Source organism: Mangifera indica, chromosome 7 (assembly GCF_011075055.1).
Source record: "Mangifera indica cultivar Alphonso chromosome 7, CATAS_Mindica_2.1, whole genome shotgun sequence".
NCBI lineage: Eukaryota > Viridiplantae > Streptophyta > Magnoliopsida > Sapindales > Anacardiaceae > Mangifera > Mangifera indica.
The window spans coordinates 6,203,873-6,215,084 of NC_058143.1; the positions used below are offsets into that span (position 1 = coordinate 6,203,873).

General features: G+C 30.2%; 1 non-coding gene across 1 annotated transcript; it reads left to right on the forward strand.

Moving 5' to 3' along the window:
• Positions 1–3,021: 3,021 nt before the first annotated feature.
• On the forward strand, positions 3,022–3,128 carry LOC123222222. The gene has a single exon (XR_006503546.1). It is a non-coding gene; the product is annotated as a small nucleolar RNA R71 (small nucleolar RNA).
• The last annotated feature ends 8,084 nt before the right edge of the window (positions 3,129–11,212 follow it).

An 11,212-nucleotide genomic window follows, 5' to 3' on the forward strand; every position in this document is an offset into this window, starting at 1 on the left:
ACTTGCATCACACATTATTTCAAATGGGAGACTTCAATCAGGTGGCTGGATCATTGGTGTAAAAGTCAGCAGCTACTTCAACTTGTTAAATGCATTTTTACACCCTTCATTAAACTCAAAAGCCACATCTTTTTACAACAACTTGCATAATGGCAATGCAATACGCGAAAAATCTTTAATAAAGCGCTGATAAAAACCTGCATGGCCAAGGAAAGAATGAACTTCCCGCACACTAGCAGGGTAGGGTAAAGATTGAATAATATCAATTTTAGCCTTATCTACCTCTATACCCCTAGCTGAAACTACATGCCCTAAAACTATACCTTGCTCAACCATGAAATGACATTTTTCAAAATTTAAAACAAGGTTAGTTTCAATGCATCTTTGTAAAACAAGTGCGAGATTGTGCAAACAATTATCAAATGAATCCTTATGAATAGTAAAATCATCCATAAAAATTTCTATAATATGTTCAACATAATCTGAAAATATACTGACTATACACCTTTGAAAAGTGGCTGATGTATTGCAAGCTCCGAATGACATTCATCGATATGCAAAGGTTCCAAATGGGCATGTGAAAGTCCTCTTCTCCTGATCTTTTGGAGCAGTTGTAATATGAAAATAACCTGAAAACCCATATAGAAAACAATAGTAGGCTCGACCAACTAGCCTTTCCAATATTTGATCAATAAACGACAACGGAAAATGATCTTTACAGGTTACAATATTTAATTTCCTATAATAAATACAAACCCGCCACCCATTTTGAACTCAAGTAGGTACCAATTCATTATTTTGATTTTTTACCACAATGATGTCGGTCTTCTTTGGTACAACTTGAACAAGGCTGACCTATTCACTGTCTGAAATTGCATAAATTACTCTGGCTTAAAGCAACTTCAAAATTTCATTCTTTACTACTTCCATCATTAACGGGTTCAACCTCCTTTGTGGCTGCCGAATTGGTTTAGCTCCCTCTTCAAGAAGAATTTGATACATGCAGGTAGAGGGATTGATTCTTTTAATATCAGCAATGGTCTATCCTATGGTTGTTTTTGGCTTCTTCAGGATCTGCACTAGTTTTTCTTCTTGCTACTTATTTAATTTACTAGAAATGATCACTGGTAAGGTCTCCCCATCTCCAAGGTACACATATTTGAGGTGATTTGGAAGAGATTTTAGCTCTAGCTCTGCTGCCTATAAAACAAAAGGTACTAGTTTTTCATTAGGCACTAACAACTTAATATAAGATACATTACCTATGTTTTTTAATTCCACAAACTCATTCATTTCTGCCACTATATTATGCACATCTGAATTTAATTTAAATTCATCACTTTCTTTCAAAATATGCATATGGTTAGCCACTTCTAACTCATCATCATCATCAAGTTCAAAAATATCATGCGTTAGAGAATCAATTAAGTCAATTGAATGCACAAGAAAATCTACATCAAGATATTTCATAACATCATAAATATTAAATTGGATAGCTTCACCATCAAACTCCATGGTCAATATGCCTTTATAAACATCAATTTTTGTTTTAGCTGTTTTCAGAAAGGGTCTTCCTAACAAAATGGGTGTTGATTGGTCATTATTTTCTATATCAAGAACACAAAAATCAACTGGAAAAATTAATTTATCATTAACCTGAACAAAAACATCTTCAATCAACCCCTTAGGATATGCATTCGATCTATCGACCAACTGAATAACTACACCAATTTTTTCTAAAGGTCCAAGTTTAAGAGTAGAATAAATGGAATATGGCATTATATTAATGGATGCTCCTAAATCTAACATGGCCTTTTCAATTTTAGTGCCACCTATTGTGCAAGAGATGTAAAACATACCTAGGTCTTTGTATTTTTCAAGAAGACTTTTTCAAATTATGGCTGAAACATTTTCTCCCACCCATATTTTTTCACATCTTTTGACTCTTTGTTTTCTTTTCAATGTACACAACTCTTTCAGAAATTTAGCATAGCGAGACACTTGTTTAATTGTATCAAAAAGTGGGATATTGACTTCACACTTTCGAAAGGTCTCATATAAATTTGCATTGCATTCGTACTTCAATTTTAAAGCTTCAGGAAAAGGAGGAACAAGTTTATATTTACTGAAAGAAGGATTTTTACCTGTCACTGCATTTTTGAAAGAATTATTTTCTACTGTCAATTCCTCTCTGTTTTATGCTTGCTGTGATGGTACAGGTATTGTCTTGATTGGCATCTCCAGTTTTTTCCACTCCTCAACATTATTGCACTAGCATTCTCCTTTGGGTTCACCACAGTTTGTGATGGTAGTTTACTTGAATTTTATGCTTCCAGCCTACTGATTGCAGTAGTTATCTGACTCATTTGATTTTCTAGATTTTGAATACTAGTTTTAGTTTCCTACTGAAATTTCACAGTGTTAGTAGCCATGGTTTTAACAATATCTTCAAAAGATATACCTGAATCAGAATTTTGAGTTGGTTACTGCTGTATAAGAATGTAAGGCTGCTGGTATGGCTGAAAGGTTTTCGAAGGCTGATTCATATGTGCATTCCCATAACGAAGATTAGGATGATCTCTCCAACCTGAGTTATAAGTATTCAAATAAGGATTATAATTATGATTTCGTTGCTGCTGTCCTAGAAATCCACTTATTGCATTAGCTTGTTCAGAGCAGTCCTCTTGTAATGTTGGGCATATATTAGTTGGATACCTCCCTACTAAACAGATTCTGTAAACTTTTGCTGCCTCCATTTTTCCTACAGTCATTTAACATACAAGAGTAGTTAGATCATCAAGTCGTCATTCAAGAGAAAAGACATTTACCTCATTGATGCACTGAGATGAATGATCCAATATATTTCCAAATTGTTGTGAATTCAATGCCATGTTTGCAATTAAATTTCGGGCTGCTTCAGGTGTTTTGTCAGCCAATGCTCCACCACTTGCTACATCAATCAAATTCTTATCATTTAATAGGAGTCTTTTGTAGAAATATTGAGTAAGGAGCTAGTCACTAATTTGGTGATGCGGACAACTTGCATAAAGTTTTTTAAAGCGCTCCCAATATTCGTATAAAGATTCTCCAATATACTGTCTAATGCCACAAATTTCCTTTTTTATGCTGGCAGTTCTTGATGCTGGAAAAAATTTCTCTAGAAATAGTCTTTTCATCTCATGCCAAGTGGTGATACTTCCAGCAAGTAGGTAATACAACGAATCTTGCGCATCATCTTTCAAAGAAAACAAAAAAGCTCTTATTTTGATTTGTTCTTTAGTTACTCCTTTCGGTTTCATTCTTGTGCACACCACATGAAATTCTTTTAAATGTTTTTAAGGATCTTCACCTACGGAGCCACAAAAAATAGGTAAAAGATGGATCAGTCTAGATTTTAATTCAATTGTAGTGTTAACATCTAAATTAGGACAAGTAATGCATTGTGGTTGTTGATTCAAATCTGGAGCAGCAAGCTCTCTTAAAGTCCGATTTTTAGCCATGTTTTCCTCTGTTTCACAAGCAGATCTGTGTGCTTGTAGTCTTTTTTTTGCTTCTTTTCTCAGCCCTTTTGCAATCTTATCAATCTCTGGATCAAATTGTAAATTAGCTTGTTTCGAATATCGCGTAACGAACATACAAATTAAAAACTCCCCGACAATGGCGCCAAAATTTGGTAAGTGTTGTCGTTGACACCCAAATTAAAATCTTAAATTCCTGCAACAAAAATGCAGTAAAGGAAAGTAGGGATCGTTCCCTAGAAGGGTTTTAATTATTACGTTGTCACAAATCAATCAAAACAAGGAAATAAAATGGGGTTTTGAATTGAATGTAAATTATAATTAAAAACAATAAATAAAAATTCAGCGAAATAATCTAAAACAAATAATCAATTAAACAAACCTTGGTCTATGATCACATCCACCATTGGAACTACGATTGATCATCGAAACCAAAAATATCAAATTAATTATTCAAATATTCGTAGTAGTGTTAAATTTACCTGTCCTTTCTTAAAATTAGTTAACCAAAAACATGTATTCCAATTAACCCTTATGGATTAATAATTTGGATACAATCTCGAATTTAATTAATCAATAGCATTACGAATTAGAAAGAAGAACGAAGCAAGACAACACAAACGTACGTCGTTGCATTTAATCCAGTTGATTATTTTCCTAGGATTTACAGTTCCTGACATAACAAACGATAAACCTAGTTGCCACTTCAATTAGATGGATTGAACAATTATAGATTCAGCACCTAAACTAGCAGTAGATTATATTAATTGATAAAGTAATCGCGCGTCTTAGCAATCAACCAATACAATCATGAAAAACAATTCAAAAAGATAATTAATACTCGAATAATTAAAAAGATGCATTAAAGAACAAAAATAAATCTCACAATCATTGTAGTTCCATAGTTTTAGATCCCTTCAACTAAGGGAAAATATTCAGCCACTGTAAACTATATTTAGCTCTCTAATCCTCCAATTACAATGATGAATAATTTCTCTAGCAAAATAAAAATAAAAGTATATATATTTTCTCCTTACTAAAATCTAAAAATAAAAGTCAATCATAATCTCCTAATCCAACCAAGCAAAATTGTTAAATATCTTCCCAAAAAGGAAGGAAAAGATATATATTTTAATGTATATCCTTCCTCAAAAAATATTCTTCTTTATCTATCTCAATTAATCCTCTTTTCCAACTAATAACTATCCATTTTTTAGGAAGCAAATCTTGACATTTTGTGAACTTTTTAAGCTGATCTGAACGTCAGCATCACGGATTTTTGTTGATTCGTAAATCTGCTTCAGTTTTAACTTCTTGGCCCAACTTACTCCAAAAAAAATATTCATAGCTTCCTAAGTGCAAAAGATAAATAATTCCATTAGATTGAATTAAATTTCCACACAACATAAGGGAATTAGAACTCAAAATAATAACAATCAATGACGTTATCAATTTTCTAAGAAGGTAAATTGATATTTTTCACATCTAGGGTTTCTCGATGTGTGATTTTCGAATTTTATATTTGTTTTTTATATTTTAGGGTTTTTCGATATATAGTTTCTGAATTTGACATACAGCTTTTTTATTTTTGTACTTTTTTTGGCATATTTTACGATGTAATGATGAAATTTCTGCTCGATATTTTGGTTTGTTCGTTTATAGGTATATCGATTCGTATTTTCGAATTTCAGTTCTGTTTTTTTTTTCGCCATTTTAGAATAAATCAACTTGTATTTTTCAGATTTTCCAATGACTTTTTGATTGTTGACATTCTAGGGTATTTCAATGTATAGAATTCGAATTTCAATTTCGTTTTTTTGAATTTCACTATTTTAGGATATATCGACTTGTATTTTTCAGATTTCTAAACGATTTTTTGATTGTTGACATTTTAAGGTATTTCAACATATAGAATTCAAATTTCAATTTCATTTTTTTTATTTTCACCATTTTAGGATAAATCGACTTGTATTTTTCAAATTTTCTAACAATTTTTTGATTGTTGACATTCTAGGATATTTCAATGTATAAAATTCAAATTTCAATTTTGTTTTTTTGAATTTCATCATTTTTGAATATATCGACTTGTTTTTTCAGATTTTCGAACCATTTTTTTATTGTTGACTTTTCAAGGTATTTTAACGTATAGAATTCAAATTTCAGTTCTGTTTTTTTTATTTTTCCCATTTTAAGATAAATTGACTCGTATTTTTAGATTTTTGATTGTTGATATTCTAGGGTATTTGAACATATAAAATTTGAAATTCAGTTCTGTTTTTTCAAATTTTGTCATTTTCAAATATATCGATTCGCATTTTTAGATTTTCAAACGATTTTTTAATTGTTAACATTCTAGGATATTTTAAAGTATTGAATTCGAATTTTAGTTTCCTTTTTTTGAATTTCATCATTTTTGAATCTATCGACTGGTATTTTCAGATTTTTGAATGATTTTTTTATTATTGACATTCTAGGGTATTTCAACGTATAGAATTCGAATTTTTTAAATAATTTTGTCGTGGAAATAATTATATGAGATTAGAGTGATGTTATTAACTTTAAATAATGGTATTAGTGAAATACTAAAAAATATTTTCAACATGAATATCATTATTGTTTATTTAATATAGTTTAGGTTCAAAGACATAATTTATTTATTTTTATAAGTTCAGCTTAATACACAGGTGAAACATAAATCAATCAAATCGAGAATAGTTAATTCTAATAATTGAAAGAATAATGCTCATTCTAACAAATATGAAATGAAGAAATTATTCACTCTAAATTTATTACATCATATGTGAATACAATTACACATTTGAAACAATAATCAAAATACATCGATTACATATCATTTGAATAATAGTCATGAATCATATCATTAATAAAACTAAATAGAAGCTTGTCAAAATCTCGAGCCTTTACCTTTTTTAGATGAACGCTGAGGGGTGGAGCTCGGGACTAGTGTTAGGCTTTTACATTGGGTTCGGACATGTCCTAGTTCCTTACAATGACTGCAAATCCTAGGTGAAACATTTTCTCTCTATGAAAGACATCGATTTCTATTGGAAGAGTTACCCAGACGACGATTATCGAGAATGGGGGGCAAGATAACTCTTTCTTCTAGTGTATGCAACCATTCTGATTGGTTTCTAAGAGGATTGACAAGTTCCTGATATATTGCACGGTAGAACTCAGTGCGAAAGAATGGATGAACCTCTTTATTGACATTTGTGAGCCTCATGTGTCTGACAATAGCAATGACATGCTTGCACGGAATACGTGTAAGCTGAAACTTTCTACATGTACAAGACATTTCATTAAAATCCACAATGTCTATGTATCCACCAAAACCAACAACCTAATACCGAGTAAGTGTAATTGGTCGAACCTTCAAGCATGCAGACTTTCACAAACGATGGCTAGTCTTCTCCTTCGTCCAAGAGGTGACGAAGTTAAGACATTCATTTATAATTTGGAAAAATATTAACACCACGTATGTTAATAACAAATATAAGGGAAGAAATACAAGCTTAAATACATAGTTATTAACAATTGGGTACATACTTGCATGGTTTCTCCTCTCGTAAAACCATCGTTGCATAGTACTACGAATGAATTCGACGAGCATCATAATGGGCAGACCCCGTGCATGTCTAACAAGGGCATTAAATGACTCCGTAGTATTAGTTGTCATAATTTTGTATCAATGCCTTAAAAAGTGCATTTTGCTCCAGTGCTCAAATTCAACCTCATATAGATAAGCCCCAGCTTGAGGGTTCATAGCATCAAGAGATCGCATCATAGCCTTAAAATCTACTTCTGTATATGATTTCGCGACTTTCTAATATGCACTCGTAACCTGCAAGGTGATAAATAATATGAGAACTTTATAATCAAACTGTATAAAAATGTTAAACAAAATAAAATTTTAATACTTGTTTAAATACGTTACCTTTGAGTCTCATTTGTACTTTGCCCATATGTTACACAGAAGGTGATAACAATACTATCCATGGTGGACATTTGGAAAGACTTTAGCTATTGCAGAGTATATAATATGATGTCGATCCAAGATTATTGCCAACTTGGAGAGGTCATGGATGCATTCTTTAATCTTCCTAAGAAACCAACATCATGTGTCGTGATCTTTTTTTTTACCAACACCGAAACCTATGGGTTATATCTGGTTATTACCATCGAGACCCACCACAAGGAATAAATAACCTAGATATTGACCTTTAAGGAAAACAGCATCAATGTAAATAACAGATCAGAGATATTCTTTAAATGCACAAATAGAATATCCTAATGCCATGAACAAATACTTAAATTGATGGTCATCATTCGTTTCAATAGCGGTAACGGATCTTAGATTAGTACGTTGTAGATTATAACAATAATCTGGTAAGAGCATAAATGATTCTTCCAGAAAGCCCTTTAATGAATTTAAAGCCCAATTTCTTGCTCGTCAGACCTATGAATATGAAATGTCAATTTTATACTAGTCGGTGATGTCCACAATTATTTCTTTAGGTTGATAAATTCAATCAATCAACACAAACTTTGACCTCATTAATTGACCTAAAGCTCGAGCCCCAACTTGTTTGTGATGTAGCATTATTTGATCAATTGAACATGTGTGGATTAGATTCATTTAATTGATTTGAAACACTTCACCGACTTTGGAGTTGGTTGCATGTATATACCACTGATAGTTTTTAGCCTCGCACTTGATATCCCATCGCCCTTGTCAAACTGTTTGACCTTGTATTGAAATCCTTTCAATAAGGCAAATTGTTTCACAACATCTTTTAATTGTATTTTATTATGAAAAATATCACCAAGCTTTACAACATTCTCCTCTCGGATTGATCTTGTACCACCTGATGATGTTGATGGCTGTGGAGGAAAATCAAGAAGCCACCTAAATGGATCAATAAGGATATTGTTAAAAAAAACTACCCAAAATAATTTCCACCACCCGAAATAGGATCTTTAAGCTACAAACTGTTCATACCCTCGGTAACAAGTGACTTATGCTCCATATCTGCCTCTTCAAAAGGAATATCAGTCATGTCATTTTCATCATAGTCACCCTAGTAAGGAACTTTATCTTTCTCTTCATGAGCCCATGAGTTTGCAATGTAGAATGGGTCATTACTAAAATCAATCAAGTTTTTCAAATTATATTCTTTTTTCACTCTACTAATTTCTTGTTCTTCTTCTTCTTCTTCCTCATGTCCTTCAATTGGGATACATGTAACAAAAACAGGAATACACTCTTGTAAGCATTGAGATATATCAATAAGACCCTGGACATCTTCATCATTTTGGATCTATATAAGGCAATAGAGCTCACTTTTTCTTGACTTTATTGATAGTTAAAGGTAGTTTTTCATTGGATCAAGATTGCAAGACTCTTTCAAAATCTAAATAAATCTCTCGAATGTTATTCCAAAAGAAATTTTAATCAATAGTTTAGATCCTCCAACATATTTCATTTTGTTGTCATCATCTTGAATTCATTCTCTTTGGTAACAAACTGATGCATAACTAGTCATTATTATTATCAATCCTACAATAACAAATTTTTGGGAAAAATTAATCATTTATAACAAAAAATCTATAATAACCATTTAAAACAGTCTTACAATGATTAATATCAAAATACCTCTTATATTTTTCTAATATTTCATTTAACCTCCTATAATTATTTAACATTTTATTTAACACCCTTGTATGTTATCTTGTATCAAAATGTATCTATCTATTCTTAACATTTCATTTAAAATGTTCATACAATGTTTAATAGCAAAATACCCCCATATTTTTCTAATATTTCATTTACCCTTTATTATTATCTAACGTTTTATTTAACACTCTTGTATGTTATCTTATATTAAAATGCATCTATCTAATCTTAACATTTCATTTAAAATGTTCTTACAATGTTTAATATCAAAATACCCCCATATTTTTTTAATATTTCATTTAACCCCTATAATTATCTAACATTTTATTTAACACCTTTGTATGTTATCTTGTATCAAAATGCATCTATCTATTCTGAACATTTCATTTAAAACTTTCTTACAATGTTTAATATCAAAATACCCCATATATTTTTATAACATTTTAATTAGCCCCCCATACTTATCTATCTTTTTATTTAATACCCTCGTATGTTATTTTGTATTAAAATACATCTATCTATTCTTAACATGTTATTTAAATCTTTCATATATTATGTAGTATCAAAATACCCCTATATTTTTTCTAACATTTCATTTTACCGCTATAATTATCTAACCTATCATTTAACACCCTTGTATGTTGTCTTGTATCAAAATGCATTTATGTACTCTTAACCTATTATTTAAATCCTTCGTATATTATGTACTATCAAAATACCCCTATATTTTTTTAATATTTCATTTTGCCCCTATAATTACCTAACATTTCATTTAATACCCTTGTATGTTGTCTCATATTAAATGCATCTATCTATTCCTAACATTTCATTTATAATGCTCTTACAATGTTTAATATCAAAATACCCCTCATATTTTTATAACATTTCATTTGACCTTCATATTTATCTAATATTTCATTTAACACCTTTGTATGTTGTCTTGTATCAAAATATACCTATCTATTTTTGACATGTTATTTAAATCCTTTATATATTGTGTATTATCAAAATGCCCCCCATATTTTTTAACATTTCATTTAACACTTAAATTATTATCTAGTATTCAAATACCCCCTTTACATGACATACAAACTAGATTTAACAAATGAAATTAAGTTTTAAGCTAAGATTTGTATAAATACATTTTTTTTCACGAACTGACTTTTTTCGATTTGAATTCAGAAATATGAACTTTTTCTTTCGAACGAATCCGTAGTAATTCATATTAAGTAAAAATGAGAGTAAGAGTAAGTGTTTGAGTAATATAAGAAGTGTGTATAATAAGAATGAGTGAGAGGGTTTATATAGATGTGATGAAGAGTAATTTTGGTATTTTAAAAAAGTTTAGGGCATTTTTGCTTAGGAATAAGAAAATTATATATTTTTGCTTAAGAATAGGAAAAATATATATTTTTACTTAACAAAAAGTTAAAATGAATATTTAATATAATTTCCCTAAATAAAATATCATGTCCAATCATTAAAGAGGTTGAAATACTTTTTTAGAGTGAATTAAACATAAGACAGAGTCGATGGTTAGTCAAGTTTTTGGTTTATCAATATGAAATATAAATGCACCTTGATGTTATACTGTATATCAACCTCTTAGTGTAAGTCATTATTAGGATTAAGAAAAATAAGTATAATGTTTAGAAAAAAAATTGTTGCAATTGCATTTAATATGATTAAAATTTAAGAAACTTTATAGATTAATAGTAACACATCTTTCATGAATACTATTGTATTTTATTTTTTATAGATTCAAATTATAAATCAAGTAATCACTTATAAATCTCATCTTAACATTGAGAAAACTCGGTTTTATATCTATTAAAACAAAATATCTAGTCATAATTCAGTTTAACTAACTCTCATAGATGTAAAAGTGTACATAATTCAATTTGAATTATAAAATTATATCTAGTTATTTAAAAATTATGGTTTGATTTGGTTTATAACAATTTTATGCAATCAATCTTGCATAACTAGCAGGTGTTGA